The 13,355-nt window shown below is 35.4% G+C and overlaps 1 protein-coding gene across 2 annotated transcripts in view; it reads right to left on the reverse strand.

The window, feature by feature from the left end:
• The window catches only part of unc-13-4A, a 348,082-nt gene that overhangs the window by 168,337 nt on the left and 166,390 nt on the right, over positions 1 to 13,355 (reverse strand). The gene's annotated exons all lie outside the window — the stretch shown is intronic.

Here is a 13,355-nt window from a genome sequence, read left to right on the forward strand (position 1 = left end):
GACCAATATTTGAGAACTGACCAACCTCAAAGGGACTCAGTTTTTAATGAATTAGTTAACATGGATATAAGTGACAATGAAAACACCACAAAGAAAGATGATAACCACAATTTATATAATGATTTCAAAGCAAGCGTAGAACAATCATTAGTAAACACAGATGAACTTATGATTTCAGGGCAATTAACTAATGACTCAGCAGATGCTACATTAGTTATATTAAATAGTAGATCAGCCTACAAGGAAATTTCAACTCTGTGTAATCTACCACATGGATTGAAGGATTATGATAAAAATGGAATTATAAATATACCAAACGAAAAAATTGCAGGATTGATTATCGAGGGAAAAAATAACTCTTTGCTCAATGGTAAAAGTTTCCTAAAGAAACTCAATAGGAGCTTTATGGAAGGTCCTGACTATCTAAAGCAAGCAAAACATGTCCATATATTATCATTTCGCAAAATAAAACAGTTTGAAGTATTACAAATGATACAATTCATATCATGGAAATTTGATAAAAAAATTTCTTTGTACAATGCAGACTCTGAACGTATTCAAATAGAGGGTGAAGAAATTGAAACAATTTTACGAGAATTTCATGACGCACCCCTAGGTGGACATGTAGGAGCAAAACGTATGCGAAAGAGAGTTGGATCTCTTTTTACATGGAAAAATATGAGACGAGACATTGAAGATTATGTAAGAAAATGCGATTCGTGTCAGAAAAACAAAATTTGCAAGTCCAACAAAATTCCAATGAAAATTACTACAACAGCTACAGAGCCGTTTGAAAAATTATTTATGGATATCGTTGTTTTACCCGAATCGGAATGGGGTAATAAATACGGATTAGTCGTTCAAGATGACTTAACCAGATATTTAATTGTTGCATGTATGGAAAATCAGGAAGCACAAACAGTAGCAAGAACTTTTGTCGAAAATGTGATTTGTAAATTCGGGTGTCCAAAAGAAATAGTGACAGATCAAGGTGCGAACTTCATGAGTAACCTCATGAAAAACATATGTAAAATTTTGAAAATTAAAAAAATCAACACAAGTGCATACCATCCACAGGCGAATTTAGTGGAACGTTCAAACAGAGAGTTAAAAACCTATTTAAGACAATTTGTTGGAGGGAATCAAAGAACATGGGACCAATTAATACCATACTTCAACTTTGAATACAATACAACAATTAACTCTTCAACAAACTACACCCCATTTGAATTATTGTATGGACGAAAGGCAAAAATTCCTACATCCATTTATAAAAAAGGTAATTCCACAATGGACTATCATGATTACGTTCGTGAAATGAAGAGTATTTTGAGCAACATTCATTATAACGCAAGAGAAAACTTGAAAATATCAAAAGAAAAGCGGAAGGTTCAATATGACAAAAATTCAAATCAATGGCAACCAATGTGGGGAGATTTAGTTTTAGTGCAATCAAACCCTATGGGGGTAGGACAAAAATTACAGAGTATGTGGCGTGGCCCATACACAGTAATGGAAATTCCTAGTGAACAAACCGTGGTAATACAGAATGGGAAGAAATTAGAAAAAAATCCACGTCAATCGTATAAAGCGATACAATGATTAATCAATGAACAATGCAAAGTACGCGGAACAAATTCGTCAGTACCGATAAATAATTATTTATTTATCGGTTATTATATACATAATATTTATATTATAATTAAGAATAGAGAGACACACATATTAAAATAACAATTAAAATTTGGATGTTACTCCAGGAGATGGCTATGAAAATGGAAAGAATACTGCGAGCAAATAATAAAAATATTAGTGAAAAAAAAAAGAAGTGATAAACTGTAGCTAATGTATAAGAGGGATACATGGAATGTTTGTGAGAGAGTGCGTTAGACAAGGGAAGACGTTCCCGGAACGAATGATGTATATGGTGATGATTAAATTGAATAGTAATATAAATAAATAATAAGAATAAAAATCGAATGGATATTATTGACTAAATGATAATGACCCCGGGGTATGTATATATAAAATTAAGTATTGTTATTTGAAAATGAATTTATGGAATAACCATAATGATAAGAGAAATCCGCTAAGATGAAATTGTAAAGAAAAAGTATATATTAAATTTCAATTGGGATTAATAAGGGATTGAACAAAATTTTCAAAACATGCATATATGGAGATGGAAACCTAAAAGCGAAGCTTCAGATAAAGTTTCAAGAAAATGAAAACAAAGGTTAAAACATATATAGTTAATAATAGTAAACAGTATTTTCTTATATAATTAGTGATGAAAACATTTCAAAGAGATACAAAAAATTTCAACCTATATGTAATGCATAAAGTAATTGAATAATTCAGCTAATAAAACAAATGTATTCATCAAAAAAGAGCAAAATATTTTGCAGTACGATTTTGAATGGATCGAAGAGCTAAGGATTGACATTACAGCACATAATATGGGTTAAATTACTGAAAAACAGTTACAGATTTATACAATAATTTCATAAAAAAAAAGAAAATTAACACGATGAAAAATAATACTTATGACAATGATGAAAAAAAAAAAAAACGGTGAAAAACAAGATCAAAGTGGACAAGAATATTGTACCTAAGCGCTTTGGACTAACTGTGCACTAGAATCTCACAGCGAGATTGAATACAAAACAATTTTGAACGGAAAATACCGTCAAAACACAGCATTAATATACTGTAAATGATCCCAGAGTCGTAAATGATGTTATGGTTGACAATTTATTAAAGGCCGTTTTATTTTTTACAGACCGTTACAGATGTGGAGATAAACAGTTGGACAATGGCATTCGGAATCCAGAATGCACGAGAATTTATGAATGAGTCTAACTGAAATTTAAGTTTACTTACAGATACCCACCGTTTCCACTCAATTAGCGAAGACGAGCACTTGCAGTAATTTTGCCACTTACAAGCCATTAATTGAATTTACTAAATAAAAACATAAACGTATGGCCAGAGGAACCTGGAACCGAGCATAAATGAATCGAATTACAGATACGTGCCGTTTAAAACCTCATTAGGAGAAAGAGAGTACTTGCTGCAATTTCATGACGTAGCCATTCAGATGCTTTGATTAATTGGTGAGTTACAACTACAGGCAAAAAGGGTTAAACGAAGTAACAGAAAAATACCCTACTTAAAATAAAAATACTAGCAAAACATGATGAAAGATATCAGAATAAGAAGTATGCCACAAAGGAACAAAGTTAAGAGTAAAACAAGAAGTGTAATATCGACAATCAGATAAAAATGTTCAGTTAAAGTAATTAATTCTGAATTTGTTTGCAGAAAATAGATAGCATACTGATTATTTATTGTGTAGATGAAAATATGAAATTGAAAAAAATAAGAGCAGCAAGCAACTAATGAAGAATATTATTAATCATATCATGTCAATGATATCAAAGTATGTAAACCAAGTAAAAAAATAATAATTATAGTTGATTCAAAAGATGAGTAGAAAATAATTTGAATATACCAAAGGTATAGTTTAATGAATGTTTTAGAGTGAAATTGATAAAAAAAAAAAAATATCCAAAAGACAATTATTGGTGATACAGTGAGAAAGGGAAAATCGATTTTGGATATTCTTGGATGTACCAGGTGGCGAATCTCAGAGACGGTCAACAGCGAAGGAAGAGTCACAATCACAATGGCTAGATGACAATCGAAAGACAAATCATGCGAAAGATTGAAGATTGACGGTGTTGGGTAGGATCATCGGAAAAGTATAAGGAACAGGAGGATGGAATCGAGTGGTTTATCGAGGAAAACAGAATTGATCAACACATTATACTGTATAGATGAGCAATCTTTGGCATGAGCTCATCACACAGCATCTAAAAAGACAAACTACTTCAGCAACGGTTTCGCAAACATCATCATAAAACTACAGAACATACAACGTAACATTTGATATGACATCATTACACATCAAACTCAAAAATGGCAATGAAGCACAATCAAGTACAAAACTAACGCCTGGTATGGCACAAACAATAAATTGACTAGCTGCATATATAAACACAGATAGAAAACAGTCATGGATAAAATCCAAAACAAGTTTACATCTTATAACGAAAATCATCGAAGATGTGGAATCATACTACACCATAGAGAAAGTTGAAGTTCTAATAAGCACTAAAAAAGTTTCCAACAGAAACATACATAATGACGAGATGCGATCAGTACAAGACATAGATATGAAAGACGATGAAGAGTAACCTGAATGCGGCAAACAACGAATCATAGATGGCGGGGAATGGCAGATACACCCACACCTGATATTTGATATCAACCAAATGACGAGTCAGGAACAGTTTTCAATCGCATGGATGAACGAGCAGAAATGAAGGAGCTTTAACGAAAGGTACAATTGAGGATCACCCTAAGGTTAGGAGAAATATGGCATAAAGAAAGCACGAAATTTCCAAATGGAAGATTACCAACTCAAGCTTATTGATTATAATTTTTGAAAAATGATTCTCAAGCTCAGTAAGTAAGGGGGGATGCAACAACCCCAAATTCTAACATCAATCCTTATAGTGAATTATTCGTAATGGTTCTATACAATGTTAACATTAAATATCAATTGCAACAAGAATGGTATAACTCAACTAAACGCATAATTAACGTTAGTTCTTTTTGTCAAATTAGGTTTTATTTTCCCGCGCAATCTTTTGTGATCAATCTTTTCTAGATTAATCTCAAGCTCAATAAGTATAGGGGGATGCAACGCCCCATTTTCCGTAAACCCAAGATTCACTGACTCAGCGTAAACGTAAGCATAGAAAAGATTAGCAAATGAATAACCACCACACGCCAAACAGGTGGAAATGTTTTCATTCGGTTATGTAAACAAATAAACATTGAAGGGCAGCGTAACGTTCATAGTGGCGCTCCAAATGGGAACAAATAACAGGGCCATGCAGAGTAGCAAAATTAAATATCAATATAAACAAATGAAGACGCCAGAGTATATCGCTACGTTCGAACAGGGGACATGACTCATGAAAGAGACTAGAATAATGAATTAATGAATGAACACTATGTACTAAGAATTAAGAGGCGGGTTCAAGTGACTTGAGAGAGGAGTTGCATACAAGTTATGGCAAGAATTGTGGCTTGCTAGATACAGGTATGATTGAGAGGAAGGTTCTAGAAATAAAGAGAGTATAAGTAGTAAATGGTTAAGTACATGTGAGAAAAAGGAACCACTGTATCGTTGATTTTTATATGTACATACTGGAGAAAAATTATTGTTATTCAGTTTAAGTAACAAATTCATGTATAAAAGGTTTCGAATAATAAAGAATCGGGGCAGTTGTTCTGATGAGTTTATTATCCGAGGTTTGCTAGGTGCGGACGAGCACAGTTCCAACCTCAGGATAACTGATTCATCAAAGAGCTTTTTCCATACAGTAGAAATGGAATTGAACTGTCTTTCATTTTACGGAGAAAGAAAGACCACGCGAGTTGTTGCTCTACGTTGGGCACTTCAACACGGAAGTGAAACATGGATGCGCAACGGAGTATGGGCGCTTCACTTTTACCATCATTTCGTCGAATTCGAGGGGGACGACTCTATCTAAGATGCAAGAAAATTTTTGCTTTGCTTTTGTGAGATGCACTGATGATGGTTTTGAAGATTTCCTGCGATGCGAGTAGATGGGTTGAGTTGCAAAAGATGAAACAATATTTGTAGATTGATTTGCTAGTTTCAGACTTTTCGACCATTTGTAATTGAGATTTAGATGTGTCGCACCCTTCGGTCGAAATCATGGATTAAAAAATATATATTTTTGCATGACTGCGGTGGAACGTTCAATACGTTTAGTAGAAGGTACTTTTGAATTAATTGGAGCATGTTCCAGAGGAGATTTATTGTTGATGGGTTTGTGTGATTGGGACAAGGGGTGGTCACTCTACACACTTATTTTACGCCATCATTTTTCTCAGTGTGCCGCAAGTCTTTTACAGCAAACATATTTTTAAACTCCTGTAATCTTTACGAACTATTGAGGACCGGAAACTTTAATTATTTTTAACGACTTTAAGAATTGTAGTGCTCATTTGGGAAAAACTTTGAGAACTATTGAGAACTTCAAAAATTCTGGTACTCTTAAAACTTTTAAGACCTCCAGGAATTCGATCTCCAGCATTCTTAAAAGCTCTTTGCAATCCCCAAAAAATCTGCTACTCTGCGGAACATGAAACAAATTTGTTTTTGTTTATTTGTATACTAAAAAAGTCGACTGACAATTATTATTTAAATAAATAAAACTTAAACTTAATAGTTACGGTCAACGGTACGAACAAGGCCAAGTATCGATGACGAAACATGTCAGCTGATACATTGAAGTGGAACATATAAAAGAAGTTGTTGCCAACTTGGCTCGTGTAGTGCATACTTTTGGCGCCGTGGTTCCAAAAACAGAAAATCGCGTTGACGAAGAGGTCTCACAGGGGCATACATATTTAGCTGAGCCAGCAATGTTGGACAGTCAATGTCACCCGTAAGCAGCTTTCCAGCGAACATAGCTTGAGCGACCGTCCGTCTCACTTCTAATGGTTCGATTACCAGGAGACGGCAACGCTCCTCGTACGGTGGCAAGTTGTTGGGTAACGCCAGTTGAGGAATCGAAGAGCATATCTCACAAACTTGCGTTGAACGGATTCAAACTTGACTCCAATAAGGGTTGATGCATATATTATGTCACGCTCTAAGGGGGGAGGGGGGTCAAAGATTTTGTGACAAGCAGGTAGGTATAGGAAAAACATCACGATAGGGGGGGGGGGGAGGATTTTAATTTTTTGCTCGATTTAGCGTGACATAATTAATGCATGGGCCCTAAGGATCACACAAGCGAGCAGTAGAGTGACCTGAGGCATAGCGGGTCTCGGAACTCGCCGGCAATTTTGAAAATAGAGCCCAATTGTCGATTAGCTCTTGAGATGATGTCGTTGTAGTGGATTCTGAAAGTGAGTCTGCAGTCCAAAGTAACGCCGAGATCCTTTATGTGCTCTACACGAGCAAGACAGCGTCCGTAGAGAACATAGACAAACATGATTGGTTCGATTTTTCGGTGATAGGAAATAGGTAATGTTACATTTTTCGATGCTTAACTCATCAAGTTTCTTGAGCACCAGTCAGCAAAAATAACTATCATATTCTGGAGATCCCAACAGTCCGAGAGACTTTTAATGATTTTGTAGATTTTCGTATCGTCTGCATAGAAAACGCGGCATTCTGATACAATCAGAAAGCGGTCCTAGATTACTACCTTGCTGAACTCTAGAGTTGTTTAAGAAAACATCCGATTCCGGCGTGCCAATCTTAACCCGTACATAGCGATTCACCAAGTAAGATCTGAAACAATCCACAGCCGTTGATGAGATGCCAAGTATCTCCAGCTTGGCAAGCACTTGCCATCCTGAATCCATGCATCGCAAACAGTTAGAAGTAAACTGCACCAGGTTCGTGGACACGGTGCGCTTCGGGTAAAAGAAATTCAATCCTAAACTCTTCTAAAGACTTGGGAATTTAGGCGATGAAGAAATTCTTCAAAGAACTTTAAGAAAGTACTTCGTAGAACTTTGGCCAAATTTTTCCACGACTTCATGGGTGTTCTTCTCAGAACTTTAGGGAAGTTCCTCCCAGAACTTGAGGAAAGTTCATCCCAAAACTTGAGGGAAATTCTTCTCAAAACTTTAGGGAAGTTCTTCTCAGAGCTTCAGAGACCCAACACACAACGCAGTGGCAGGATCTTGCAGCAATTTGATTGTAACTGAAATAAGTTACATACAAGTTACCGTTTTGCACCTAGTGTGCTGCTAGGGAAGCTTCTTCGCAGAACTTCAGAAAAATTCCTCATAAAACTCAATTTTTGCATTAGTATAATTGTGCGGCAAGTACAATCATACTCATGGCCAGGGAAGTCGAGAAATTCCTAGATTGGACCGGGAATCAAACCCAGCCACCTCCAACATGGCCTTGCTTTGTAGCTGCGTCTTTACCGATTGAGCTAAGGGAGGATGTTCTTCCCAGAACTTGAGGGAATTTATTCCCAGAACTTGAGGAAAGTTTTTCCCAGAACTTGAGGGAAATTCATCTCGGAACTCCAGGGAACTTCTTCGCAATACTTCAGGGTTGAACTATACTGAAGTTCTGGCAAGTTCTTCGATGAACTTCCGAAAAGTTCTTCCCATAAATCCAGGGAAGTTCTGCTAAGATAATTTTAGGAAAAATTCTTAAACTTTTAAAATTCCCGTAGATTTAAAGAAATGTCCCCAGCTGTATTGGAGCAACAAAGACTTAATAAGTGCTTCCAGAAATTCAACAGAGCTCCAAAAAATTCAGAAAACTTCAATGGAGTTCCCAGAATTTCAACGGGCTCGTCACAGATTTTTCGGCATTTAAAGAACTTTTATAAATTCTTCAAAATTTTCAGAACAAAACAAAAAGTTCTGCGAATTTCAGAATTTTTTCATCGAACTTCTGGATAGTTTTGAAACAGATAGGAACTCTAGGAAAGTTCAGCAAATTTTTGGAAAATTCTGCAAACTTTCTGTAACTTCAAGTTCTGTCTACAAAGGTTTGTTTTTGCCTTTTTCAAATGTTACGCGAGTAGTATTTAATAGCCAAAATACGTGACGAACAAGTGTCACTCACACTATGCCGTGCTCGTAATATGAACAGTGTGGTGAAAAGGATGTAAACCTACGATAAACTATAAAAATTATGGTGATGAGTGTGCGCTCGTGACCAATTTATAATTTTGTTGTGGCAGAATTTCACGCAAGAAATGTGCTTGGCAACGATCAATTCTTGCACTAGTTCAGTATTTTGGGTGTACTTAGAAAAGTCTAATTAGGGGAAATGGATGTAATATCGGCCTAAATGCCCCTAATTTGGGCCCATACATAAATTCAGCAATCGCCTAAATTTTCAATAGTGACTGAAATATCCATTAGTACCGTTCATCTAAATAAAATTGATAAATTGCTGACTCTTAGCGATGGGCCCAATCTTAGATCCATAGGCCAACATTAGAGCCATTTCCCGTATATTGCTTTTTTTAATTTCGATGCATCTTATGTTTTCAATAGGAACGCTTGCGGACTGCGGGTCATTAGCAGTGCTGTAAATTCTCAAAATCATTTGAACATTTTTGATGAAAATGAGAAAAGCAGCTATCCGCAATCAAAGGAGACCTCCTTCGAATGGGTGATATCAGTTGCTTAGTCATTTGACGAAGGCATCTATCACTCTCATTTGAGAAACGCTTGATATCATTCAATTGAGTTTAACTACACATAAACGGAGCTCTGGTCTACATTCCAGCGAAAAAGCTAAGCCAGTCCGACACCAACCTGACTTCTACCAAACCCCAACCCGATGTTGACCCGACATTGGGTCAACATTGACCTTAAATTATCCTCACATTGATCCGACACCGGGTCGACTTGTCTGTTCGGGACAATTTTTCTGGGTTTCTTCCATACTCCACTGTCGTATATCAAATAATAGTGAGTGACTCAATTGACAGTGACAATGAGCTTCGAAAGAGAAAGGGGCTCTTCAAATTATGGTTATGTGAGAATTCGTTTACACAGAATTGATTGAATGGTTGTATTGGTTCATCTTCAATCGAATGGAACACTGGAAATATATCTGATCGATTAGTATTAAAATTATTGAAATTGGTTCAGAGGCAGCTGAGTTATTAACGTTCAAAATCTTTCATGATTTTGTTACATGTTCCATTTCCGGTTTTCACAAAGTGTACCCCCATATAAAAATCACAGACGAAATCCTACTTAAAAAAAATGAATCACTTCACAAAGCATTGAATAACTTCAGAAAAGTTCGGAATCTCTTCAGAAAAACAGAATCACTTCGTTAAGTACTGAATCTCTTTAACAAAGTTTGAAATCAAGGTTGCAAATGCTCATTTCAGCTAAAATAATGTTTTTCGGAATAATTAAACCAAAAGATGGTATGACGACATGTTTTACTTGTAACTTACAAGAAGAGGTTACACAGTATGCGTTTGAAACATAAAACTTGTAAATTTTGCTTTCTATGAGTCACAATCAGCGATTTGCTGATCGCTGAGTGAGTGAGTGAGTGTGTGAAAAATCGCTGATTGTGACTCTCATGAAGTGAAATAAACAGGTTTAATATGTCAAACACATTCTTTGCAATCTCTATTTGTATCTTACCTATTCAAAATATGATCATAGCATCTAATTATTTCAAAATAAAAAAAAACATTGTTTTAGCTGCAATGAGTATTTGCAACCTTGTTTGAAATCACTTCAGAAAGTACTAAATTACTTCATAAAAAATTGAAATCACTTAGAAAAGCTCGAAACCACTTCGGATGATATTGAATCACTACAGAAAATGTCGGAATATCTTTGGAAAGTACTGAATCATTCCAGAAAGTTTGTAATTTCTTCTGCAATAACTGAATCACTTTTAAAATAATTGAATAATTTCGGAATCCACTCTTCAGATAGTTCTGAATCACTTCAGAAAAGTTTGAAATTACTCTGGAAGGTACTGCATCATTCCATGAAGTTTGTAATCAATGAAAAACTCTAAAAAAGTTTGAGTTTACTTCAGAAAGTACTGAATCACTTCAAAACAGCTCGGAATCTGTTAGGATAGTATTAATTCTTTTCATACAATTTCGGATTTACTTTGGAAAATACTGAATATTTCCGCAAAGCTTTCAATTGTTCCCATAAGAACTGAATCATTTTAGAAAAGTTGAGAATCCTTTCGGAAAGTATTTTATGATTTCACAAAAGCTCGAAATTACTTTGGATAGTACTTTATTACTTGAGAAAGTTTCAGAATTGCTTTGGAAAGTTGCTGTACCATTTCATACAAGTTTTGAAGCACTGTATAATAACTGAATCACGTCATAAAAGTTTGAGATCTCTTCAGAAAATATTCACATAAATCACTACAGAACAACATCGGAATCCCTTCGGGAAGCACAAAATCATTAAACAAAAGTTTTAAATCTCTTCGGAAAGTACTGAAACACTTCAGAAAATCTCGGAATCAGTTCTACAAGTACTGTGTTGCTGCAGAAAACTTTGAACTCAATTCAGAAAGTACAGAACTAATTGAGCACGAGCATGAGCATGAGAAGGATTAACCGCTCACGGTTCCTATTCCGTTATTGCAAGATCACCTGTTATTACACAAAGTACCAACAAACGATGTTTAGGACGAGCATGCATCGTCAATGTGTAAAAACTGGTGACCTCATACTTAAAAATAGGCAATAATGGAAAGGATGGATAGGAACGTGTTGACGTGATACTCGCTTGGTTGAAAACCGAGAGATCCTGCGCACTTCCATGACAAAACAATTTGAATAGTTTTAGGAAGAGCGAAGGTATTATCTTAGCCATATTAGCACTCAATTGTGATCCATCAAAAAAGGTTTCGATTTTGGCAACATAGATGAAGTAGTTTTGTATCCACAAACGATAATTCGCTGTACTGAATTATTTTAGGAACATTTGAATTACTTCGTAAAAATTTGGAAACACTTTGGAAAGAACTGGATCAATTCAGTTCAGATCATGACTCATTAGATCAATTTTTAATGATTGGGAGATTAAATTAAGAAATTGTTTTCGAAATCTTAAATTTGATACAATTGAGAAATTGACGGGGGTTTCGGCGCAAGATATTTAATGTCTTAACACTCCGTAGTCAAGAGGAATCATAAAACTTTTGGAATTAAAAAAAAGTTCCATGAAGTGCTAAACTATTTTGAGATGAACTCCAAGGGATGTCTTGATAGACGAAAGTAAGTTTTGAATTGAATTCCTAGGTTATTCTTGGAATAATTTAAAAGGAGTTGTGTTGTGAGCTGAACTTCAATGTGAATCCCTTGATGATTTTGATGACAATTGAATTATGTTCTTTAGGAAAATTAAGCAGGTTAGTTTTAATGAGAAACCCAAGAGAATTCTTAAGAGAATTGGGAAAGAATTATAAACATATATACATATAAGGTTGAACAATAATTTTCAAGGAATACTGAGGAAGATTTACAAGAGAACATCAAGGGAATTTAAAAAAAGAAATATTCGGAATGGTATTCTGAGGTTAATGCCAACAAAATTTGGAAGGAAGCTTAAATGATTTTTTAATTCAGAAAAAAATTCCAATTGAGAAGAATTCCTGGTAGGAGTTTTCTAGAAAACCTAAGAAGAATTCTATGATAATTCTGAGAGTAAATTCAAGTTTAATCTAGGATCAATATAATGGGAATTCTGAAAAAAATGCATGGTTGTTTTGCTTCTCTAATCAAGACTAACGAAGTCATCTCAGAGAGACGCAGTAGAATCATATAGGTAACTCTAAGACCAGAAGGTCCCGAAGAAACGAGCTCAACTTTTTGGCTCAGCTCTAAAACTATCTCCGGTCTCAAGCTAATCGATGCACCCCTCGAAATATAGGAAAATCCACGAACCCCTAATTTTATCTGTCAAACTTTCATAGCGAATCAAAACAAACATAGTGTACTACTAGAATTTCGACTAGAATGGGGTACGTTAATCGATTTGCTTGGGACCAATAGGCTAGTCAAGTAGTGAGCCAATTTAAAATCGTTAGTTTCGTATTGACTGTCGGGGACTAATTTGAAATCCTCTCGCTGAACTTCTGCCACTCTTTCTTTTCTAGATAAGGTGTTATGGTTTGTACATGATGATATTTAAGTTGCAGTAGGAATAACACTAGCGCCGTGTAATAAGTAATTTCCGGACTTTTGTCCTCCTACCAAAAAGCCATGACCTATTGAAGAACTTTTCCAAAGACAGAAACCTTATATACAGCCAGAATCCCAAGATATAGCATATTCAGAAAATTCTTATGCACACTAGCACCAAGACTTGTTTTCTTGGGACCAATAGCCTAGTCAAGTAGTGAGCCAATTTTAAATCGTTAGTTTCCACCGGTTGCTAGCACCACCTAGTGATACAATTCTGAACTACTGTTCAACAAGTATAAAGGCCTTGACCCTCTGACCAATTAACTTGTGCACTAGCGCCTCGTAGTAAGAAAATTCTGAACTTCTATCCACCGACCAAAAGGCCTTGACCTACCGATCAACTTTTTTTTTATAAGATTAGAATCGATATTCCAAGGAGGAACGGACAACCCACAAAGTACAACATGCGAGTACTCATGTTACAAAAGTTGGTGCGAGTACTGAAAGCTTAATCCAAATTTGTAAGGTTTTCACTTTCTGTAACTCATGTTATGCTCATAACAGCAATTCAAA

Source organism: Ochlerotatus camptorhynchus, unplaced genomic scaffold, assembly GCF_037179485.1.
Source record: "Ochlerotatus camptorhynchus isolate MF236.1 unplaced genomic scaffold, CSIRO-AGI_Acam_v1.1 ptg000023l, whole genome shotgun sequence".
Classification (NCBI taxonomy): domain Eukaryota; kingdom Metazoa; phylum Arthropoda; class Insecta; order Diptera; family Culicidae; genus Ochlerotatus; species Ochlerotatus camptorhynchus.